Below are 25,060 nucleotides of genomic sequence, written 5' to 3' on the forward strand. Positions count from 1 at the left end.
GTCCTGCCAAGGCAAGGTTGGGATGGAAGGGCGATAACCAATCGCAATCCGAATTCATACCGTGGGTTACCTATCACTGTCCGAGTCACGGTGAACCACAGCGAAGAAGGAGGATCACCTATGGATCGGGGCTTCTTCACCAGGAGGATCCTGTTGAAGGCGTGCGGCTTCCAAGCTACGGAGATCTTCACCCTGCACGACTCCCGCAAAGGCGGTTATTTTGACGTGACGTTCAAGCAAGTGGCAGACTGCGTCCGGCTCCTGAGGGTGTTCGAGGAGAAGAGAGACCTGCCGGAGATGAAGATCCTGACGGCGGAGCCGCACTTCTCTCTGCCGTTGCAACGGGAACGTGAGGTGATGGTGCATGTGTACAACCCCTTCGTCCCTGTCGCCGACGTGGTCACCTTCCTCACCAGGTACTTCGATAAGGTGGGGAGCGGCACTGAGATTCGAGACGACTTGGGGATCTGGACAGGCAAACGCCTGTTTAAGGTCACGCTAAAGACCGATGGTAAGGGAGCCATTTTCCACCCTCCTTCCAGTTTCGCAATCGGGGGAAACCGTGGCTACCTGGTCTACGCTGGGCAACCCAAGCATTGCCGCTCATGCGGCAAGGCTGGTCATGTGGCGGCCAACTGCAGCGCCTCCCTCTGCAAGATCTGCAAACAGGAAGGGCACCAGACAAAAGACTGCAAACAGGCCAAGTGCTGCAACCTGTGTGGCGAGGCAAGTCACCTCTACAGGACCTGCCCCAAACGCTGCCGTACTTACGCACAGGCAGCCAAAGCCGACCACGGGGAAGCAGAAGAAATGTTCCGTGTCACTCCAACCACCAAGGCCCCCAGGGAGCTCAACGGGACAAAGGAGGACACAGAGAGAGACAAGGTGGAGAAAGAGATTGAGGCAACAGAGAGCCAATCAACAGCACTACCCCCTGAACCTTCCAGTCCTCAGGACAGCGAATCAATGGAGGAGGAGGCAGCAGTGGAAAAGCAGCAGGGGGAGTGGCGGACGGTGAAGAACAAGAAAAGTAAGAGGGAGCGAAGAAGAAGCAAAGGCGTTTCCCAGAGAAGCGGCAAGAGGCGTCTCCCATCCGACACGGATGACAAGGGCAGCAGCTCTTCGGATGAGGAAGTGCCAGAGCGGCACCGACAGAAGAGGCGGCAAAGCTCCAGGGCGTTGGAGGACGAGACACCCGAGCTCCAGAAAATTGGAGACAACAAGGAGACCAGCGCACCCCAACTTGGCCTGCAACCTGAGGAGGCCAGTGCACCACAGCCCCTGGAATCTGGGAGCAGTGAGGCAATCATCGCACCCCAGCTCCAGGAAGCCGGGAACAGCAACCCCCCAGAGGGGGTGAGTTTTGGAGAAGCTTCTCCAGCAAAGGTCATCTCAAAATCCGCTCACTACGTGAACCTCCAGATGCCACTGGAGCAGAACACGGCCAAGGAGATCTACCTCAGCCCATCCAAAGTGAAGGAATTTGAGCTCACTACGGGTATGAAGGAGCAGACTAAAGGTCTGGGACTCTCAGAGACAGTGGGTTTGGTAGGAGAATAAATGCTTTAATATGGGTTTAAAGATTGTATCCATAAATGTGCGTAGCATTAAATCTACTACGCGATGTGTTGCGACCTTGGACTACCTAGCCAAGGTCAAAGCTGACCTGTTGTTTCTGCAGGAGTGTGCGATACCGCACCTCAGCTCCTACAGGCAATGGTCACGATGGTGGTCCCACGGGCCATCGATCTGGTCGGGCGGAAACGACTCTCGTTCCTCCGGCCTGGGTATTCTGCTGCGGGGAGGCAACTTCACCGTCTCCGAGGTCAAGGAGGTGGTGGGCGGGCGACTCCTGGTAGCAGACGTAATGTACAAGAACGCTCCACTCCGGTTAATTAACGTGTACGGCCCGGCACAAGGGGCTGAGCGGCTGGAGGTTTTTCAGCAGCTCCCACTGCTGCTGGCGACCTCCAGGCCGGTCATTCTGGGCGGGGACTTCAACTGCATCATCGATGCGGCTGGACGATCCGGCAGGGCCGGAAGCAGATTGGACGCTACGTCCAGATCCCTGATGGAAACAGTTAAGGATGCCAAGCTGCACGACGTCTTCAGCAACCCTGCAGACGGAGCGCAGCGTAGATACACCTGGTCGCGGCCAGACGGGTCCATTCGTTCCAGGATAGACTTCCTGTTTGTGTCCCGTGCATTCACAGTCAGATCCACCGAGGTCAAGCCGGTGTTCTTCTCTGACCACTGCCTCCTACTGGCGGACTGCCACTTGGAGGAAGACCTGAGGGTGGGCAGGGGGGCATGGAAGCTAAATGTGCAACTGCTGACCCCAGAGAACATTGAGGAGCTCAAGAGGGATTACAAAGGTTGGAGAACCGTGAAACCCCTCTTTGAGTCCCTGACACACTGGTGGGAAGTGATCAAGGGAAGCATCAAGAGGTTTTTCATCCTCAAAGGCACCCAGAAAGCTAGAAAGGAACAGAGGGAAATGTCCCGACTCCAGGAAAAGATGCAGAATCTGCTCCGGCTGCAGTCGATGGGGGTCGATGTCAAGGAGGAGCTCCAAGAGGTGAAGGGCCAGCAAGCCTCGCACTTTGCCTCGGAGGCCTCCAAGATCATCTTCCGTTCCAGAGTCCGCTCCGTGGAGCAGGATGAGACGTGCTCACGTTTCTTCTTCCAAAAGGTACACAGAGAGCGCTCTGTGATCAGCAGCCTGAAGGAAGAAGACGGCTCAGTAAAGTCATCACGGTCCGACATTCTGAGGATCAGCAAATCCTTTTATGCCGGACTGTATGACGTGAAGCCCACGGACAGCACGGCCTCCCAGTCCTTCCTGTCCTCTATCACGGAGGTCTTAGACCACAGTACGCGGGAGAGCCTAGACAAACCGCTAACTCCTGACGAACTGACTAAGGCCCTCGAGTCCTTCGAGAAGAGTAAAACCCCCGGAAGCGACGGCCTGCCGGCGGAGTTGTATTCGGCTCTGTGGGACTTGATCGGCCCAGACCTGCTAGAAGTGTACGAGAGTATGCTCCTGGCCGGCAGCATGTCAGAATCCATGAGGAAAGGCATCATCACCCTCATCTACAAGCACAAGGGGGAAAGGGAGGAAATTAGAAATTGGCGACCCATTTCACTGTTGAATATGGACTATAAGATTCTGTCCAAGGTCATCGCCAACCGGGTCAAATCCGCTCTGGAATTGGTGATTCACCCTGACCAGACCTGCTCTGTGCCAGGCAGGAAGATCTCTGACAGCCTGGCGCTGCTCAGGGATACGATTGCCTATGTACAGGACAGGGGTGTGGATACCTGCCTCATCAGCTTGGATCAGGAGAAGGCCTTTGACAGAATATCGCACACCTACATGGGGGATGTGCTCTCCAAAATGGGCTTTGGGGAGGGAATTCGAAATTGGATCCAACTGCTCTACACTAACATCAGTAGCGCAGTCTCAATCAATGGGTGGGAAACAGATAGCTTTCCGATTAAATCTGGAGTCAGGCAGGGCTGCCCTCTCTCGCCTGTCCTTTTTGTGTGCTGCATAGAACCCTTTGCCGAGTCCATCAGGAAGGATCCGGGCATAAGAGGAGTGACGATCCCAGGCAGTGGAGGCACTCAGGTAAAAGCCTCCCTGTACATGGACGACGTCGCCGTCTTCTGCTCGGATCCGCTGTCGGTGCGCAGACTGATGCACGTCTGCGACCAGTTCGAACTGGCCTCGGGAGCCAAGGTAAATCGTGGGAAGAGCGAGGCCATGTTCTTTGGGAACTGGGCTGACCGATCCTTTGTCCCCTTCACTGTCAGGGCTGACGGCCTGAAGGTGCTGGGGATATGGTTCGGAGGGACCGGGGCATGCGTTAGAAACTGGAAGGAGCGAGTGGCTATGGTGAAAAGGAAACTGGGCATGTGGGAGCGACGCTCCCTCTCCATTGCGGGTAAGAACCTGGTCATCAGGTGTGAGGTACTCTCGCTGTTGCTGTACGTGGCGCAGGTCTGGCCCATTCCACACTCCTGCGCGATGGCGATCACTCGAGCCATCTTCCGCTTTATCTGGAGGTCGAAAATGGATCGTGTCTGCAGGGACGCGATGTACAAGCCTCTAGATAAAGGGGGAAAAAACGTGCCCAACATCGCCCTCATACTGATGGCCACCTTTGTGTGCGGCTGCATCAAGCGGTGCGTAGACCCTCAGTACGCAAACACCAAGTGTCACTACGTGCTGAGGTTCTACCTGTCCCCGGTGTTGCGAAGGATGGGTCTGGCCACGCTGCCGCGGAACGCTCCAAGTAGTTGGACCGTGCCGTACCACCTGTCCCTGGTGGAAAAATTTATGCAGAAAAACACCTTTGACCACAAGTCCATCAGGCAGTGGTCAGCACGTAACGTCCTAGAGGCCCTGAGGGATAAGGAGAGGGTGGACCCTGTGGGATGGTTCCCCGAGCAGACTGTCAAAGTCATTTGGCAGAATGCCTCATCGCCAGAACTTTCCAACAAGCACCAAGACGTAGCTTGGCTGGTGGTGAGAAAGGCCCTCCCCGTCAGATCCTTCCTACACGCCAGGAGTCTCACCCCCTCTGCACGATGCCCTCGAGGTGGCTGTGGTGGGGAAGAGACCGTTGTTCACCTCCTTGTGGATTGTGCCTTTGCAAAGAAAGTCTGGAGAGAGATGCAGTGGTTGCTGTCGAGGTTCATCCCGAGCAGTTCTGTGACACAGGACTCTGTGCTCTACGGGCTGTTCCCAGGGACACACACCGAGACAAACATCGACTGCAGCTGGAGGATCATCAACTCGGTGAAAGACGCGCTTTGGTCTGCCCGAAACTTGTTGGTCTTCCAGCACAAAGAGTTGTCCCCGACCGATTGTTGCGGACTGGCACAATCCAAAGTCCAGGACTACGTGCTGAGGGACGCACTAAAGCTTGGGGCAGCTGCCGCAAAGGCGCAATGGGGAAGGGTCGCTGTCTAAGACCTTTCTACCACAGCGCACCGAGAGACTGGGAACTGTTTAGAGCCCCTCGGGCTGTACAGATCAAAATGAAAGGCTGTAAATGACTGTAATATTGTTTGTACTGATGCACCTGGTGATACATTTTGTAAAAGTTTAACCTGGATTGTACCCTTGTAATGTTGTTTTTGAAATGGTTTTGAATGTGATTGAAGATTTTTATGAATAAAGTATATTTTTACAAAAAAAAAAAAAAAAAAAATTTTAATTTGCCACCGACTAGGCGAGATGTTTTTTTAAAAAATTCACTTATGGGATGTGGGCTTTGCTGGCTAGGCCGGCATTTACTGCCAATCTCTAATTGCTCTTGAGAAGGTGGTGGTGAGCTGCGTGGTTCTTGAACCGCTGCTGTCCCTATGGTGTAGGTACACCCACAGTGCTGTCAGGGAGGGCGTTCCAAGATTTTGACCCATCCGTAGGGTGTTTGTTCTGTGCTGTGGATTTCCTCTGTGTGAGGCCAATTGCTGTCACTGTCTGCACCTGCTGATTTAACCTGCGGTGATGATAAGGAGGGATTATTGCTGGCTCTTAGTGAGAGGTAAAGGCTAGATAGAGGTGGGATTTCTGCACAGGTTGCCATTGAAACCAGCCTCTGCAGGCAGGAGCCTTGGGTTTTCATTGACTTGAAATTAGTTTCCTAAAGTCTATTGGATCTTCAATTAGTTTGAAACAATAGTTCAAAGACTCCCATTTTTATTCATCATTTGCATCCCATCCTTTTTCTGTTAGCTGTCTGCAATAATTGAGTGTCTCAATAGCGTTGTCAACTCTGGCTGCACATACTCTGGGACGTGTCATCACATGACCTTAAAACCATCAACTACCCCTCCCCCAGACTCTTGCCATTCATTGCCCTACATGTCAATCATCACAGAACCCTGGCTTTTCAACGTGTCCTAGCTTTGACTTTTGAAAATCTGATCACCCGTTTATAATGCTCCTGTGAAGTGCCTTAGGAGGTTTCAGCATGTTAAGGGCCCTATATTAATATAGGTTGGTTGTTACCTTCGTGAATGATGAGTGCCATTGACTGCAATATCTGGACCAATCTGTATTAGATGATCATCCATAATGCTGCACACAGAGAATCAAAAGCAAGATTAAACAGTTTGCGGGGAACTAGGTGGACCAAAGCAGTGTAGAGAAAAAAGACAAATGGGAAGTGGAAGGTGCAGAGAGCAGGGATGTAGGACAGAGAGAGTGAAAGAGAGAGAGGAGGGTGAGAGAGTTACTGCACAGGGGAGGGAATGGAATGAGGCCAATGGAGGGTAACTAGGGACAATGAGAAGAGTAGTGAGGCGGGGAGGGTAGGTGAAGGGAGAGGGAGGGTGGGAGATGATGAGAGATTAATTTTAGTCAAGAAATGGCTTTAAGTCTTCATGAAATCAAACAAACCTAACAAAAAAGGCAGCATTTCACTACAGTGTAGTTTTCACTCTTCTCCTATGCACAAATTTTCAGAATTTGCTTTAAGTTTCTAAAGCTGTTTCCTTGCTACCCTTTTGTTGCTGGTTCTCGTTACATGGTTTTGATAGAGTAAATAAGGAGAAATTATTTACAGTGGCAGAAGGGTCCATAAACAGAGGACAAAGATTTAAAGTTGATTGGCAAAAGAGCCAGAGGTGACATGGGGAAATGATTTTACACAACAGGTTATTGTGATCTGAAATACATCGCCTGAAAGGGTGGTGGAAGGAGATTCAATAGTAACATTCAAAAGAGAATTGGACAAATAATTGAAAGGGAAAAAATTACAGAGCTTTGGAGAACGAGCAGGGGACTAGGATCAATTGATTGGCTCTACCAAAGAGATGGCACCGGCATGATGGGCCTAATAACCTTCTTCTCATTCTATGATTCTACGTGTCTTGTGCAGCTGGTAGGAAACATAATGTAAATTCACTGGACTTATCTGGACTGTTGGCCCAGAAGCCTCATTATGTACTGGATCTTTCCTCTTGCTGTCTACGCAGCGTACAAAGAGCTGCAGCAGGATTAACATTATTTTGGTTGTCAAGTCTTCATGATTGCCCAAGGGTCTCCAAGAGTTAAAGATTAATCTTCTGGACACTATTTCATAGGGACTAATCACCAATGTATTAAAACAATTGTGTTCTTTCTTTTTTACAATATTTTCTTTGACCACTTTTGTTTATTAGTTCTAAAAATAATGGAGATGGAGGGGTAAAGGCTGGGGGCTGGTTGGAGATGGAAGGTCATGGGATACAACTTCCAGGAAAACATTTAAGCAGAGTTGGCAACCCTCATCGTGATGTAAATTTTGTAGATTTTGTTCACTTCTTGCTGACATTTATGACCACAATAAGAACTTGCATTTGCCTTTAATGTAATAAAACATCCCAAAGTACTTTACTGGAGCATTATCAAACAAAATTTGTTACCAAGCCACATGAGAAGATATTAAGACAGGTTGGAAACTTGGTCAAAGAACTGGGTTTTAAAGAGCTTCTTAAGTAAAGCGAAGGGGAGGTGGAGAGGTCTAGGGATGGAATTCCAGAGCTTAGGGCCTAGGCAACAGAAGGCATGGTTGCCAATTAGTGAAGTGATCAAAATCGTGGATGTGTAAGAGGCTAGAATGGGGCAGATTTTTGTATTTACATTTCTTAAGAGAAGGACAGGTTTGAAAACAAAAACAGAAGAGGTTGGAACTACTGAACAGGGCAAGAAGCACCTAATTGCCAGCCCTGAGGCTATGACATAACACCTGAAATGTTGAGTGTCTGACTTCTGGTTCCCCCTAGATGCTGTTCGACCTGCGGAGTATTTTCAGCTTGTTTTTTATGATCTTGCTTCCAGATTTCTAGCATCGGCAGTATTTTGCTTTTGCTCGTCCCTTTCCAAGTTTACAATGCATTTAGATTTTACAAGAAATGCTGCTTGTTTTGACAAAAATAATTTGTTGCTCGCAAACTCTCTAATTATTATCTTCGAGGACTTCTGAAAAATTCACATTATAATTGAGGAACAAACTTCATAATTGCATTTTATTAAGGAACAAACTCTGTTTACTTCAGTTGAGAGAGTACATTAAATGTGTTCTTAGGTTTCAAAGTTGCTTCAGAAGTATTTTGCACTGCAAACATGTGTTAAAGCATAAGGCCACTACCTCTTGACAGCTGTGACTTTCGCAATCGGACTTTTTCTGTATATGATACCCACAGGTACACATTATAAAGCAGAAATTGAAGCTTGGATGCCTTTTATGTCATAAATCATTTGCACTTTGAGTAGCAATGCATCAGAATAAATAATTTGGGGGTGAAAGCATTGATTCAGCAGCTCCTTAATGTCTAATTGGATTAATGCACTGTGTGTTAAACCGCTAATCTTTGCAAGCCAGCAATACCTCAAGTTTAATCTCTGATCTGTCGCGTTAGCTGATCTCAGCACTGAGAGCTCAATGTCTACTTAATACTTAAAGAAGAAGGAAGAAGAGCTTGCATTTATATAGCCCCCTTTCTGACCTCAGTATGTCCCAAAGTACTTTTTAGAATAGTCACATGGATTTTTTTTACATTTAGTGAGGGATGGACACTGATAGTTGTTGCAGGTTAACTTTAAGATGAGGGGTAAAGTAGAGCAACAAAAGCGAAGGCATAAAGTGTAGTGGTGCAGCAGAGCGACACTGCCCTGGCAGATAAGGCAAATCAAATTTAAGCAGAGTCCAAAAGAGCACAGGTTAAAACACAGGTTTAACAAGGCTGGGAAGTAAATAATGTGCCCCTTACAGATAGCTTAAACTTACTGATTGAGCTAAAATACCACCTACTATTTTATAAATAATTTTCTGAATTAAAATTAGATTCTTGTCTTATAAGTTAAATTAACCACTGTCCCTTGTCGTGAATGTGCATTTACACAACAACAACAGTCCAAATGGCTTTGCACCAACACTATAGCTGTAGTGTAAATGGCTTTACACTGATGCTAAGAAGCTGTTGTGTAAATCTGGAACCGGGGCCCCAGCTGACTCAAGAGTGAAGCATATGAGGCAATCTTACAAAGTTTTTACGAGGCGTGACAGGCTAGATGTAGATGGGATATTTCCTCTAGAACCAGGGAACACAGTCTCAGAATAAGGCAGGTGCAGGTCATTTAAAACTGCATGTGGAGGAATTTCTCCCCTTAGAGGGTGGTGAATCTCTAGGGTTTCTACTGTGAATAGCACATGGATGAGACGCTTGTGCTTTATTTGTGCGGAATCGATATGAAGAGATTTCTACCCCAGGGGGCTGCGGAAGCTCAATCATTGAACATGTTCAAGACAGAAATTGGTAGATTCCTGGATACTAATGACATCAAGGGTTATGGGGATAGTGGGGAAAATTGGCATAGAGATAGCCATGATTTGTTTGAATGGCGGACCAGGCCTGATGGGCCGAATGGCCCACTTGTGTTCCTGTGTTCCTATGTTCTCAAGGGAGTTTCACTCCACTTCATTCTGCAGTCAGATTGGGCGGTGACACTGGATTTACGCTGCACCTTTCACGTCATTGTGAACTGAAGGTAATGTTGCTGTGTAAGTGCTACATTCATCTACGTCCTACATTCACGCAAGGTGTCACTCATGGCTCAGTGGGTAGCATTCTTGCTTCTGAGTCAGAAGCCTGTGGGTTCAAGTTTCACTCCAGAGGCTTGAGCACAAAATCCAGGCTGACACTCAAGTACATTAACGAGGGAGTTGAAAGTGCCACCTTTCAGATGAGACATCAAACTGAGATCCCTTACAGAAACAAAAATAGCTGGAAAAACTCAGCAGGTCTGACAGCATCTGCGGAGAGGAACACAGTTAACGTTTCGAGTCCGTACGACCCTTGTCTGCCTTCTCGGGTGAATATAAAAGATTACACGCCACTACTTTGAAGAGCAGCAGGGTTGTTTTCCACAGTGTCCTGGCCAAAATTTATCCCTCAACCAACATTGCCAAAACAGATTACCTGTCATTATCGCTTTGCCATTTGTGGCAGTTTGCTGTAGGCAAATTAGCTGCCACGTTTCCGCCATTATAACAGAGTCTACATTTCAAAAGTACCTCATTGTCTGTAAAGTGCTTTGGAAGCTCCTGAGGCTGTGAAGGGCGCTCCCAAGTATTTATTTTACCACAAAGTGGCACTGGTGAGTTGTCAGAGTTTTGCTCTCAGCAGCTCCACCAGCAGGGCTTTAATGATACTGCAGCACCCCAGCAAATGCAAATGAAAAATAGCATGACACAAGGAGAGGCTGAATTTATTTATTATCCAGAGTGAAATTCCTCCTTGCTCCACGTATAATTGAGCGTAAACAGTACACCCATACAGTGTTTATTACGCTTACACACTCGTTCCACTGCACAATTTCCCCACAGCTTCAACAGCTCAGAAACCACGGTGTTCCACAGAGCGTGTGGTCACTGCTATTTTCAATTTACACTGACAGTTTAATCCTGGAAAGCAAGACAAAATGAGTCATTCTAAATTTTCTTGGATCACTGGTGAAATCGCGTTTGGAATATTGCATTTAATTTTCAGCAGGTCACTTTCAAAGGAACACTGATACGTTAGTATGGACTCAAAGGAGAACAAGATAATTCTGGGATCTACGGCTAAAGCAGCCTCAAAGAACAGGACGTGTTTCCAATTAGTGCAAAGACTGAGAGACAGGTTTTTTAGAATTGCAGAGGAGCAGGCAATTTAACTTGGTGAGCATAAAGCCAAAGGACGAAAGTACAAATTGAGGATTGCACTGTCTCACACCTCAGTTTATATATGGAACAAATGCACAACAAAAGCAACAATTTATTTATCCAACGTTACTCTGACACAGCCTGTCTTATACTAAACACCTATATTTAAATACCAGAAGCAAATTTTCGTGTTATATGCTCCATGAGAATTGTCTTTCTTATTGTGGCCACTCTATCATAAGGCAGTTGACAAAAGAACCATAAGTAAGGTGAGAATAAATCTTTTTATGGAACAAATTATTGTGACCTGGAAAAAGGGTGGTGGAAGCAGATCCAATAATAACTTTCAAAAGGAAATTAGACAAACACTTGAAGAGGAAAAGTTTGCAGGACTATGGGGAAAGGGGAGGGGAAGGGGACTAACTGGATTGGTATTTTAGAGAGCTGGTACAGGCAGGATGGGCTGAATGGCCTCCTTCTGAACTGTAACATTCTATGATGTCACTCTTCTTGAGAATTTTAAGATCATATCCTGTGCTTTTTAGTCATCCTCATGTTGGGCTTGCTACATCATTCCTTTTTCTGTCTGGTGATTTCTGCATTGAAATTAATACAAACTTTTTTTTTTGAAAAATATACTTTATTCATAAAATATCTGGAAGAACATTCCAAAACATTTCAAAATCACCATCACAAAAGTACAATCAGATTCAACATTTACACATGGATCATGAGGTGCATCAATACAATTAATGAATATTACAATCATTTCAATATGGTCATTACAGACAATCAGACAATGGTATTGGAGTTATCAACATACATCATTTTGCACTCTGAGGTGCTCGGGGAACCATCCCACAGGATCCACCCTCTCCTTTTCCCGCAGGTCCTCTAAGACGTTACGTGCCAACCATTGCCTGATGGACTTGTGGTCAAAGGTGTTTCTCTGCATAAATTTTTCCACGAGGGACAGGTGGTACGGCACGGTCCAACTACTTGGAGCGTTCCGCGGCAGCGTGGCCAGACCCATCCTTCACAACACCGGGGACAGGTAGAACCTCAGCACGTAGAGACACTTGGTGTTTGCGTACTGAGGGTCTACGCACAGCTTGATGCAGCCACACACAAAGGTGGCCCTTAATTTTAAGGCAATGTTGGGCACGTTTTTTCCCCCCTTATCTAGAGGCTTGTACATTGCGTCCCTGCGGACACGATCCATTTTCGACCTCCAGATAAAGCGAAAGATGGCTCGGGTGATCACCATCGCGCAGGAGTCTGGAATGGGCCAGACCTGCGCCACATACAGCAACAGCGAGAGTGCCTCACACCTGATGACCAGGTTCTTAACCGCAATGGAGAAGGAGCGTCGCTCCCACATGCCCAGTTTTCTTTTCACCATAGGCACTCGCTCCTTCCAGTTTCTAACGCATGCCCCGGTCCCTCCGAACCATATCCCCAGCACCTTCAGGCCGTCAGCCCTGACGGTGAAGGGGACAAAGGATCGGTCAGCCCAGTTCCCAAAGAACATGGCCTCGCTTTTCCCATGATTTACCTTGGCTCCCGAGGCCAGTTTGAACTGGTCGCAGATGTGGATCAGTCTGCGCACCGACAGTGGATCCGAGCAGAAGACGGCGACATCGTCCATGTACAGGGAGGCTTTGACCTGAGTGCCTCCACTGCCTGGGATTGTCACTCCTCTTATGCCCGGATCCTTCCTGATGGACTCAGCAAAGGGTTCTATGCAACACACAAACAGGACCAGGGAGAGAGGACAGCCCTGCCTGACTCCAGATTTAATAGGAAAGCTATCTGATTCCTACTCATTGACTGAGACTGCGCTACTGATGTTATTGTAGAGCAGTTGGATCCAATTGCGAATTCCCTCCCCAAACCCCATTTTGGAGAGCACATCCACCATGTAGGTGTGCGATATTCTGTCAAAGGCCTTCTCCTGATCCAGGCTGATGAGGCAGGTATCCACACCCCTGTCCTGTACATAGGCAATCGTATCCCTGAGCAGCGCGAGGCTGTCAGAGATCTTCCTGCACGGCACAGTGCAGGTCTGGTCAGGGTGGATCACCAATTCCAGAGTGGACTTGACCCGATTGGCGATGACCTTGGACAGAATCTTATAGTCCACATTCAACAGTGAAATGGGTCGCCAATTTCTAGTTTCCTCCCTTTCCCTCTTGTGCTTGTAGATGAGGGTGATGATGCCTTTCCTCATGGATTCTGACATGCTGCCAGCCAGGAGCATACTCTCGTACACTTCTAGCAGGTCTGGGCCGATCCAGTCCCACAGAGCCGAATACAACTCCGCCGGCAAGCCGTCGCTTCCGGGAGTTTTACTCTTCTCAAAGGACTCAAGGGCCTTAGTCAGTTTGTCAGGAGTTAGCGGTTTGTCCAGGCTCTCCCGTGTACTGTCGTCTAAGACCTCTGTGATAGAGGACAGGAAGGACTGGGAGGTTGTGCTTCACGTCATACAATCCGGCATAAAAGGATTTGCTGATCCACAAAATGTTGGACCGTGATGACTTTACTGAGCCGTCTTCTTCCTTCAGGCTGCTGATCACAGAGCTCTCTCTGTGTACCTTTTGGAAGAAGAAACGTGAGCACGTCTCATCCTGCTCCACGGAGCGGACTCTGGACTGGAAGATGATCTCAGAGGCCTCCGAGGCAAAGAGCGAGGCTTGCTGGCTCTTCACCTCTTGGAGTTCCCCCTTGACATCGACCCCCATCGACTGCAGCCGGAGCAGATTCTGCATGTTTTTCTGGAGTCAGGACATTTCCCTCTGTTCCTTTGTAGCTTTCTGGACACCTTTGAGGATGAAAAACCTCTTGATGTTTCCCTTGACCGCTTCCCACCAGTGTCTCAGGGACTCAAAGAGGGGTTTCACGGTTCTCCAACCTTTGTAATCCCTCTTGAGCTCCTCAATGTTCTCTGGGGTCAGCAGTTGCACGTTTAGCTTCCATGCCCCCCTGCCCACCCTCTGGTCTTCCTCTAAGTGACAGTCAGCCAGTAGGAGGCAGTGGTCAGAGAAGAACACCGGCTTGACGTCGGTGGATCTGACTGCGAATGCACGGGACACAAACAGGAAGTCTATCCTGGAACGAATGGACCCGTCTGGCCGCGACCAGGTGTATCTACGCTGCACTCCGTCTGCAGGGTTGCTGAAGATATTGTGCAGCTTGGCATCCTTAACTGTTTCCATCAGGGATCTGGACGTAGCGTCCAATCTGCTGTCGGCCCTGCCGGATCGTCCAGCCGCATCGATGATGCAGTTGAAGTCACCGCCCAGAATGACTGGCCTGGAGGTCACCAGCAGCCGTGGGAGCTGCTGAAAAACCGCCAGCCGCTCGCTCTTTTGTGCCGGGGCGTACACGTTAATTAACCGGAGTGGAGCATTCTTGTACATTACGTCTGCTACGAGGAGGCGCCCGCCCACCACCTCCTTAACCTCGGAGACGGTGAAGTTGCCTCCCCGCAGCAGAATACCCAGGCTGGAGGAACAAAGTCGTTTCCTCCCGACCAGATCGATGGCCCATGGGACCACCATCGTGACCATTGCCTGTAGGAGCTGAGGTGCGGTATCGCACACTCCTGCAGAAACAACAGGTCAGCTTTGACCTTGGCAAGGTAGTCCAAGGTCGCGACACATCGCGTAGTAGATTTAATGCCACGCACATTTATGGATACAATCTTTACACCCATTTTAAAGCATTTAGTCTCTTACCACACCTTTGGTCTGCTCCTGCATACCCATAGTGTTCACAAATTGCCTCACTTTGGATGGGCTGAGGAAACTGTCCTGAACCTCCCCATTGCAGATGTTCCGCTCAGGTGGCATCTGGGGGTTCGTGCAAAGAACGGGATTTGAAATGTCCTCTGTTGGAGAAGTCTCTCCGATCCTCTCTCCCTCTGGGGCGTTGCTGCTCCCGGCTTCCCGGAGCTGGGGTGTGCTGAGTGTTTCACTGCTCCCAGATTCCTGGGGCTGGGGTGCACTGGCCTCTTCGGGTTGTGGGCAAAGTTGGGGTGCGCTGGTCTCCTCATTGTCTCCAATGTTCTGGAGCTCGGGTGTCTCGTCCTCCAACTCCCTAGAGCTTTGCCGCTTCTTCTGTAGGTGCCGCCCTGGCACTTCTTCATCCGAAGAGCAGCTGCCCTTGTCATCCGTGTCGGATGGGAGACGCTTATCTGGGAAGTGGCTTGGTCCCTTCTTAGCCCGTTCTTCCTTTTGGCTCTCTTCACTAGCTGCCACTCCCCCTTCTGATTTTCCGCTGCTTCCTCCTCCATTGATTCGCTCTCCCGAGGAGTGGGAGGTTCAGGGGGCAGTGCTGTTCATTGGCTGTCTGCTGTCTTAATCTTTTCCTCCACCTTGTCTCTCTCTGTGCCCTGCTTTGTCCCGTTGTTCTCCCTGGGGGCCTTGGTGGTTGGCGGGTTGCAAGTGTCCTTGGTAGTAGTGACACGAAGCATTTCCTCTGCTTCCCCCTCGTTGGCTTTGGCTGCCTGTGCATAAGTGAGGCAGTGTTTGGGGCAGGTCCTGTTGTAGAGGTGGCCTGCCTCGCCACACAGGTTGCAGCACTTAGTCTGTTTGCAGTACTTTGTCTGGTGCCCTTCCTGTTTACAGTTCTTGCAGAGGGCGGCGCTGCAGTTGGCCGCCACATAACCAGACTTGCCGCATGAGCGACAAAGTTTGGGCTGCACAGCATAGATAAGGTAGCCACGGCTTCCCCCAATAGCAAAGCTGGAAGGAGGGTGGAAGATGGCTCCCTTACCATCGGTCTTGAGCGTGACCTTAACCTGGCGTTTGCACGTCCAAATCCCGACGGCGTCTCTAACCTCGGTGCAGCTCCCAACCTTGTCGACGTACCTGGCGAGGAAGGTGAGCACGTCGGCGGCAAGGACGTGGGGGTTGTAGAGATGCACCATCACCAACCGGTCCCGTTGCACCGGCAGAGCAAAGAACGGCTCCACCGTCAGGATCTTCATCTCCGGCTGGTCTCTCTTCTCCTCGAACACCTTCAGGAACTTGACGCAAGCTGCCACTCGCTTGAAAGTCACGTTGAAACATCCAGCGCTGGGGAAGTCTTGCAGGGACTAGATCTCCTTCGCTTCGCATCCACACGCCTTCAACAGGATCCGCTTGATGAAGAAGGCCCGATCCATGGGTGCTCCACCTTCGCTGTCCTTCACCATCACCCGGACGGTGTTACGTACCCCATGGTATGGGGCTCGACTGGTTACAGCCATCGCTTCACGACTACACTTGATCTTAGCCAAAAGGCCGAGAAGCATTGAAATTAATACAAACAATCCCTTATCACTGCAGTCCCTGCTTTCAAAAAACACTTAAGAGACCACTCCTTTGACAATCTTGTCACTTTCTCCTAATCCCTTTTTACTCATTCTCCCGGCTACTTAGCCTCCGCTTGTTATCTGGAGCTCTGCAAAGTGCTCAAAGTTGTCTCTCTCTATCTGAGGAAGACTGTTGCATCGTGCATGTTTATTAAATTTAAAAGCAATATTCCTGCCAAAATAGGAAAACAAACATTTCAATGCAAATCCGTCCACTTCCCTCTAATGTGTACATGCAAATGAGTTGAACCGCAATTTGACATTTCTTCGGCAGCTCAAACAGGAGGACGTACACAGTCCTTTCACTAAATTTGCAGTAACGTAAGTGGTGTTTGCATGGCAAATGAAAGTAGTCAGCTTTCATTTGTATTTATAAATTAACCGAATGATAGCTGTGTACTTATAGCAATCTTTGGAAAGTGGAATCCAATGGGGCTTCCATCTCAATCAGAGAGGTGCTAAATGTAGTGATTGGTACCAACAGATAAAGGAAATAATTTGACCCAATTATTGAAATTCATAGCAGCCCCAAGATATAAAGATTTTAGGTGGGCTGTTATATTGCAAATATTTGATAGCACCACCAATCTTCACAATCAAAAAGAATAAAGAACAACAAGATCATTGATTCACAATCATCTCTACATTTCCTCCAAGTCACCTGCCATCTGGATTTGGACATAAATTGCCATTTGTTTTGCTTCCCTAGGCTGAGTTCCTAGAATGCCATACCTCAAACCATTGTGGGAAAGCCATCACCAGCTGGACGGCGGTGGTTTGAGGAGAAGGATCACCTTCTTTGGCCAGGGAGGAATGGACACTAAAGCCAGCCACATCCCAAGGATAAATTTTAAAGCTGTTCGAAAGCAAGGGGGTAATTTTCACCTTTGAAGTCTTGTATGGCGAACAGCTGGGGGAGTTCTCCACATTAGAACTCATCTGGTTTTCACATTGAAGATTGAGTGGTTTCTGCAACGAGCAATTAACTTGCTCTGCTAGCTCAACTCACAACAACAGCAAGATTTATATGGTACCTTTCACCGTAGAAAAGTATCCTAAGGTGTTGTTGGTGAAAATTACCTGCACATTCCTACTCCACTCTGTGAACATGGCATTCCTCCATAAATTCAGCATGCCTTTTCTAAAATAACCAATAAAGCGAGAGTGGATTGCTCCAAGGTCATCAACTAAAAACCAAATAAATTTGCCCCCTTTTTACAGGGGAGGAACTAATAGAACCACAGGGGTTGACAAGTATAGTGGATGTTCTACAGCATGTTATTATCTAGTTTGCTAAGTTCCCTTTTGTATTTATGAATTCTGCATATTGCAAAGCACAGATGTGCCTCCATTTGTTTTGGGAGAGGTGTGGGAGATTATCTTTGCTGATTTACTATGCAGTAACTGGATGTATTTCCTTCTGGGATAGGCCTTAGAAATCAAAAGACTTTGAACAATTTGAAGACCTCACACAAGCAAGTTCTCTTGTTCCTTTTGTCATTTTTATGATTCTGTTGAGGGACAAAGTGCAACATAGTTTGGATATGTACCTAGAAAGGAAGAATATGAAAGGGGCCATGGGGAAAGGGCAGAGAAATGGGATTAAAATAATTAGCTTTGGCTGAATAGATAGTGATGAACCACATTAATCTTCCTGTGCTGTAGTTTCTCCAATCCTATGATGGTGGTGCATACGGCTAATATAACTCCCACTGTCTACTTACCCTGTTCCAAAAGTTGTGGTTATGTCATACTAAGAGCATCACTAGAGACAGAAGGGAACTAAGAGATGCATCAATTTAAATTGAAAAACGGCTTTAAAGGGATTTTAGATTTATAAATAAAAGCAGCAAAGCGAATGCCAATGAATATTGGAATAAATTAGATCAGATTATTTTGGATTGCTAATAAACTTTGGCAAAAATAAGAAGTCACTCCCACAGAGATTCGGTGAACAATCGCAACTGTGCAGCATGACGCTTCTACACCCAGCATGTCCTAAGTTAAGCAACCTGCTGATTCAAACTTAAGTCATGTGCATAGCGTTAAAGTCAATCAATGTCTCCGTCCATGTTAAGCCAAGGATAACCCTGGCAAATGCGCCCCATGGGAACCATTTCAGAATTATTTGCAAACAGTGGTATTACACTGAAAAGGTCAAACATTTTGTTTTCGCTGATCATGTTTGCATTTTCAATGTTAGATTGACAATATTACCATTGAAAAAGTAGGTCAACTCATGTCTCGCCGTTCATACTTTTGCAGCCAGGCTGTGCTAATGGCAGGCCATTACAAATGCTAATAGTGGTACACAAGACTTTAATCAAAACATGTCCCATTGCATCAATAATTAAAAGGAGTTGAAAGGGAGCCACTTCCAGTGCCATGGTCACCTATCCTTTAAAGAGGGATTTCTGTATCCTTAAAAATGAGTTTTATTGACATCACTTCAGTCAAAAACCAAACAATAGAAAAGTTGTCACTAAGTTCAATTTGTTCTTTCCCCCCTCCTCTATTGCGATTGATTTTGTTTTGGAATATATTTCTTTTGATGCTGAGTAGTGATGACAAAAGCAGGAGAATTGACTTGAAGGAGTTACTGAGTCTGACAGCATAAGAAACCTGAATTAATGCCAGCAGATAGAGTCATTAATCCAGTTGTCCTCTTGTGATATTGGCATTTCAACTCTGCACGTTGATACAGCTCCATCACACTTTCAGGCTCAGTGGTTCCTCCCAGACAGGTGCTCCTATGCACGGTGAATTTTATTGTGGTGCAATATTAGCATGTGGCTGGCAATAACTTACACTTAAAATAATTCCTTCAGCGTAGCAACATGTATCAAAATGCATTCACAGCTGGTGGCCAGACCTGAGAAATAGTAGGAAGGAATCACGAAAAAAGAATAAATAATAAACTGCATTTTCCCTTTCTCATCAGGGCTCTTTCCCCCTTTAAAGTCCCCTGATGCTTTTTTGAGGACTGCAATGATTACTCCTGCAGCATTGCTTAATTAAAAAGAAAGACTTGCATTTATGTAGTGCCTTTATCTAACTCAGAATGTCCTAATGAGGTACTTTTGAGATGTAGGAACATGACACCCAATTTGCACACAGCAAGGTCCACAATCAGCAATAAGGTCATGATCTGATCATGTCCTTTAACGGTATAGGTTGAGGGATAAGTATTGGTCAGGACACCAGACAGAGCTCTCCCACCCTTCTTTCAAATAGCACCTTTGTATCCTTTACGCCCATTTGAAAGGGGAGACATAGGCTTGATTTAATGTCTCACCCCGAAGATGGGCACCTCGGACAGTGCAGCACTTTGTAACCTACTCAGTAGATTTTGTGGTGTGGGGTCTGAACTCACAAACCCCTGACTCAGAACTCCGCTGTCCCAGGCTGGAAAATCCATCCCCAAGGCAGATATTTTCAAAGCCAGGTAGATAGAGAAGCCTCAGGAATGATCTCACTGAAGGATTCAAAATCTTATAGGGTATAGACCAGAGAAATGTGAATATGGCTTAACATGGCCACAGTTTCTACGAGATAACAGTGCTGAATTAAAGTGGGTTGGATGTGGGGTTGGTGTTGGGTGCTGACAATATTGTTTAAATTTAATTATCAGCTGCCAAATGCTGTTGACTGTATGGAATAGACTTCCAAAGGGTTGATAAATTCAACAGAAAGTTGGTTAAATACCTGGTGAAAACTTCGATCGAAGGGTACGAGAGGTATTGTCGGATTGGATATGACATTTCCAAGGCACCAGGGCCAGCCAATGGACTGCAGTGGTCTACTCATCCTCATACATACATCCCAATGTGACCTTTAGGCTTCAGTACACAAGCTATTGTTAAATTTACTCATCATAATTCCCACAAATACAAACTTTGGAATTATTTATAATAATGTAGAGAAACATTTAATTGCTCCCCCATTTATATCCAGTTAACATATTCGAGCACAGTTAAAACATCCATGTTTAAAACAGACAGGGTGGGATTTTCCAGCCCCGTCCAACGCCGGTTATCACCTGGTTCCACCGAAAGTCAATTGCCTGGGCTGCCAAAACTCCTGCGGCGGGTCCTGCTATGATGGTGCTGGAAAATCCCGGCCTCAGTAGTTCATAATGGCAAAAATGAAACAACCATTAACCATTTACATTTATCTTAAAGTTGCCAGCTTTAGGCCCTGAACCTCTGTGGGGTGGAGGCTGGGGAAGGGGAGGTCGGTCAGTCACTGGGTGGTGGGGGGGTTCGGTTGGTCTTTGGGGGTCGGTTGGTTGGAGGGAGGATTGGGTGGTCAGCGTTGGAGGGGTCGGATAGTCAGGGGTGGGGTGGTCGGGTACTCAATGGGAGGTGGGGATCGGGCGGTCAGTGGGGGTTGAGGTCGGAGGGTTGGGGGGGGTTGGGTGGTCAGTGGGGTGTGGTGGTCGAGTGGTTGCGGGGTCGGGTGGTTGAGGGGGTCGGGTGGTCAGTAGGGGGAGGGGATTGGGTGGTCAGTGGGGGTTGGAGGTTGGGTGGTTGAGGGGGTTGGGTGGTCAGTGTGGGGGGTTGGGGGGGGTGTTGGCCGGTCACTGGGGTTTGGTCAGTGAGAGGGTGGTCAGTGGGGAGGGGCCAGGCTTATGGGGTCCCATAAGGAGGTCAGGGGGGTTGTGGGGGTAGTCCCATGGGGGTTGGGGGGATATTTGGTACAGTAATATTGTTATCCAGGAATTAGAAGTGGCTTTAACTCTTCTAACTTTTCCTAAGTAACTATTCTGGTAAGACAGTCAGAGCCATCTGAAATTTGCAATTTATATTGTACTTTCGGATGATTCCAATTGCAGGGCAATTGCCCAACAGAAGTCTGAACTTTCCAGGCAATTGCTGTGCAATCCTTACCTGGGAACTTCAGGGGGTGGGGGAGTGGGGTTACGATGTCCCGGAGCTTGAAAGTTACAAGCCATTGTGCCTTAACTGCTGTGTTTATTTCAGACAGAAATAGCTGTGGTTATTCATTCATTCCCTACCTTTGCAATTTCCTCCAGCCTACAACTCTCTGAGATCTCTGTGCTCATCCAATTCTGGCCTCTTGCACGTCCTCAATTTTAATCACTCCTCCATGGGCGGCTATGCCTTCAGCTGCCTATGCCCTGTGCTCTGAAATTCCCTCCCTAAGCCTCATTGCCTCTCTCCTTCTTTCAGATGCTCCTTAAAACTTACCCCTTTGACCAAACCTTTTGGTCACCAGTCCTAATATCTACCTTACTCAACTTGGTGTCAAATTTTGTTTGATAATGCCGCTGCAAAGCTCGTTGAGATGCTTTACTATATTAAATGGGCTACAAAAATACTTGTAGTTTGCACCTTGTTTGGGTCCACTGAACACAAGAACAGGCATAAGTTGATGAAGGCTCAATGGGAAGATGGTGGTAATAGTGGTAACACTACTGGGCTAGTAACCCAGAAGCCCAGGATAGTGTTTTGCCGACACAGGTTCAAATCCCACCTTGGCAACTGATGGGATTTAAATTAAATTAATAGATTTTAAAAAACCTGGGATTGAAAGTTAGTTTCAGTAATAGTGCCAAAGAATTATTATTGATTGTCGTAAAAACAAATTGAGTTCACTAATGTTCTTTAAGGGGGGAAATCTGCTGCCCTTGGCCGGCCAGGCCTATATATGATTCCACACCAATGCAGTTGACTCTTAACTCTTCTCTGAACAAATAAGAATAAAAACCGTGATGGGTCGGGACAGAGTAGATGGGGAGAAACTGTCCCCATTGGTGGAAGGATCGAGAACAAGAGGGCACAGATTCAAGATAATTGGCAAAAGAAGCAACAGTGACTAAAGGAAAAGCTTTTCCTCGCATCAAGTGGTTGGGGTCTGAAACGTACTGCCTGAGAGTGTGGTGGAGGCAGGGTCAACTGAAGCATTCAAAAAGGGAATTAGATTGTCATCTGAAAAGGAAGAATGTGCGGGGTTAAGGAGAGAAAGTGGGGGAATGGCACTAAGTGAATAGATCATTCGGAGAACCAGTGCAAAGATGAAGGACCGAATTGCCTCCTTCTGCGCTGTAACAGTTCTGTGATTCTATGAAATGGTCACGCAATCCACTCAGTTCAAGGGCAGTTAGGGATGGGCAGCAACTGCTGGCCTTGCCAGCAATGCCCATATTCCATGAAAGAATAAAATTAAAATTACCTTCTGGGTTTACAGTTTGACCTAAACACTCACTGCAGTTTAAGTGAAACTGGTTTCATGACATGTAGTCTTTTCTACAACATTCTTGTTATACAGTGTTTGACCTGGTTAGGGACAAGTAACTATTTTTTTGTTAAAGTAGACAAATTTAAAACACTAGTTACTTATTAAGAGAATAAAGCCACTAGATTCCATGGTTTTTTAAAAAAAGAGTTTTTACTGTACAAGAATCAACAAAGCAAGTGGTCAATATTATCTATCCTATGTACTGTTGAGTTCCTCCAACATGGAACAGGATCCTGTATATTGTTTTTTTATTCATTCACGGGATGTTGGTGTCACTGGCTAGGCCAGCACTTATTGCCCATTCCTAGTTGACCTTGAGAAGGCGGTGGTGAGCTGCCTTCTTGAACCGCTGCAGTCCCTGTGGTGTAGGTACACCTACAGTACTGTCAGGGAGGGACTTCCAGAATTTTGACCTAACGGCAGTGAAGGAACAGCGATGTATTTCCAAGTCAGGATGGTGAGTGACTTGGAGGGGAGCTTCCATTTGATGGGGTTCCCATGCGTCTGCAGCCCTTGTCCTTCTAGATGGTAGTGGTCGTGGGTTTGGAAGGTGGTGTCTAAGGAGCCTTGGTGAGTTCCTTAGACAGCATATTTAAAACTTTACCCTTATTACTATTTATAATTTTTAAACTGGATTTTTCTGCTGAACACAGACAATTAAGATGGTTGACCCTCTCTCTGGAAATTAGCCCCAGCGGTCTCCAGAAAAAAATAATTATCTTCTCAGTTTCAGGATGTCACACCTCGTTATGCCTAAGGGGCTTCTAACAGACCCCCTGGAGTTCTAAGAGACCAATTTCAAAAGGACCGACAAGAATACCATTTACATTTGATAAGCCAACCTTGCTAACAGAGTCTGTAGATCCATTGAGACAACGGCTTGCCAAACACCAAACTCTCAATACGAATGGCACCCCTTTCAACCCAAAATGGTTGTGACATTATCAGCCCTGAAAACAAAACCAAACTCCAGACACTGGACAAACACCCTTTGTTGAAGTCATTGTGGAGATGGAAGGTCACATGACCCAAGGCTTTGACCTTTTGTGCAGTTTAATATTGCCTTTCTGAGCTGTGCAGACAATCTGCTGTTTAACTGGCAGGCCACACAGAAGCAAGCTCTGTCCAGGTGGGACCACTGTCCCATCTAACCTGACTCTACTGGAAGATTTTGTATCATCACCAACAGAATTAACACCCTCTCTCCATGCCTACTTCATCTTGTGACATCAATGCCACCTGAAAAAGTGAATCTTATAACACTAATCTGCAGTCAGCCAACCAGCGAATGCCTACCTGAAAGACTTCCTCATTAGTCTCTGACTTTGACACTCTGGAACTCACGTGATCCAATATTCATTTTCTCTATGGTACTTGCACTATAAACCCTCCTTTTCTCTATCCCTCCTGTACCGTGTGAATGCGGAATGGGATGTTGCTGACACTCCTTTTTGTGGGTTTTGAATGTGTACAATAAGCTAATCCTCTGAGTTAACCCTAACTTGGGTTTGCTGCAGGACTACTAGCAAAAATTGGATTGCGCAAAAAACAGAGGGGTTGAGAAACTGCACCATAGTTTATTCCAAAAAAAAATTCAAAACACCTTCTATTTATGGACAGGTGGTAAGAGGAAAACAATGCTGTTTGAATCGATCCCCTCCTGTCTGTAACAGCTCTAACACCCGGCATTAACTTGAGTCAACCATGGGGGGGGATTTTTCCCTCGTTGGGTGGGCTTGGCGGGGGTGGTCAGGTAGCCAACTGACACCCGCAATCAGGCCAGACCAATTAAGGCCCACCCAACGTGAAACGTGCACAGCAGCGCTGAGCGCCACCTGTGTGGAGGGCTGGGGGGGGGTGGGGAGGAGGGCGAGAGTGCAAGTTTGTGCATGTGCGTGGATGCTCACTGGAAAAGCTCCCTGAGGCACAGAGCTGCCTCAGGGAGACGAAGAGTTTAAAAACAATAAAAACAAAGATTTTAAAAATGTTATAAAACATGTTCCCGCATGTGACTCTGTCACATGAGCAGGGACATGTTGTTATAAATGAAGTGTTAAAATTTTTATTTTACCTTTGTTTGCCATTGGAAACCTCATCACACCCTTGGATGAGGTTTCCTAAAAAAAATACAAAGGCTGCTTAGCCTTTTCGCCTGCCCGCCAACCGTAAGGATGGATGGGCGGCAAAAAATTTCTTTCAATTATACCTTTAATGGCCTTCATAGGCCTGTTAATTGTTTAATTAAAACATCATGTGTCATCTTACGCTCGGTCGGGTCAGGCACCCGCCCGCCCGACGAGCTAAAAGCTCTGGCCCATGAATTAGCAGGCAAAATGTGGTCGGACATAAACCACAAACTGCACATTAAATGACAGTAACAATCAAGACAGATCCCATGAATGTTCTCAGCAGCCTGCCCAGACGTCAGTGATCACTGTGAGTCACAAAAAAAAAAGCAATGAGTTGTCAAGCAACCAGACTTCAACTCAGACTGCCCCAACAACTGCTCGCAATCTACCCACTCAATCGCTTCATCCGAGGTTGTGTCTCACGGCATTTGCCCGGCTGCACTCCGGGGTTCTATACTCAGGCTCAGTCCCAGCTCCCCAGCTACGCTGCTTCCCAGCAACTACTGCCAACCTTCTTCTCATGGGCTTTTCTTTGTCCCCAGTTGCCAGATTCATGGAGCAGGCAACCACTTCAGCTTCACTGAGCCGACACTGCCTCCAGGCTCTTCCTGAGC

The 25,060-nt window shown here is 47.2% G+C and overlaps 1 protein-coding gene across 1 annotated transcript in view; it reads left to right on the top strand.

The window, feature by feature from the left end:
* LOC144696489 (chemokine-like protein TAFA-2) overlaps positions 1-25,060 on the top strand; it is a 322,848-nt gene that overhangs the window by 53,406 nt on the left and 244,382 nt on the right. The window lies entirely within an intron of this gene.

This window comes from Cetorhinus maximus, chromosome 22 (assembly GCF_964194155.1).
Source record: "Cetorhinus maximus chromosome 22, sCetMax3.hap1.1, whole genome shotgun sequence".
Lineage (NCBI taxonomy): Eukaryota > Metazoa > Chordata > Chondrichthyes > Lamniformes > Cetorhinidae > Cetorhinus > Cetorhinus maximus.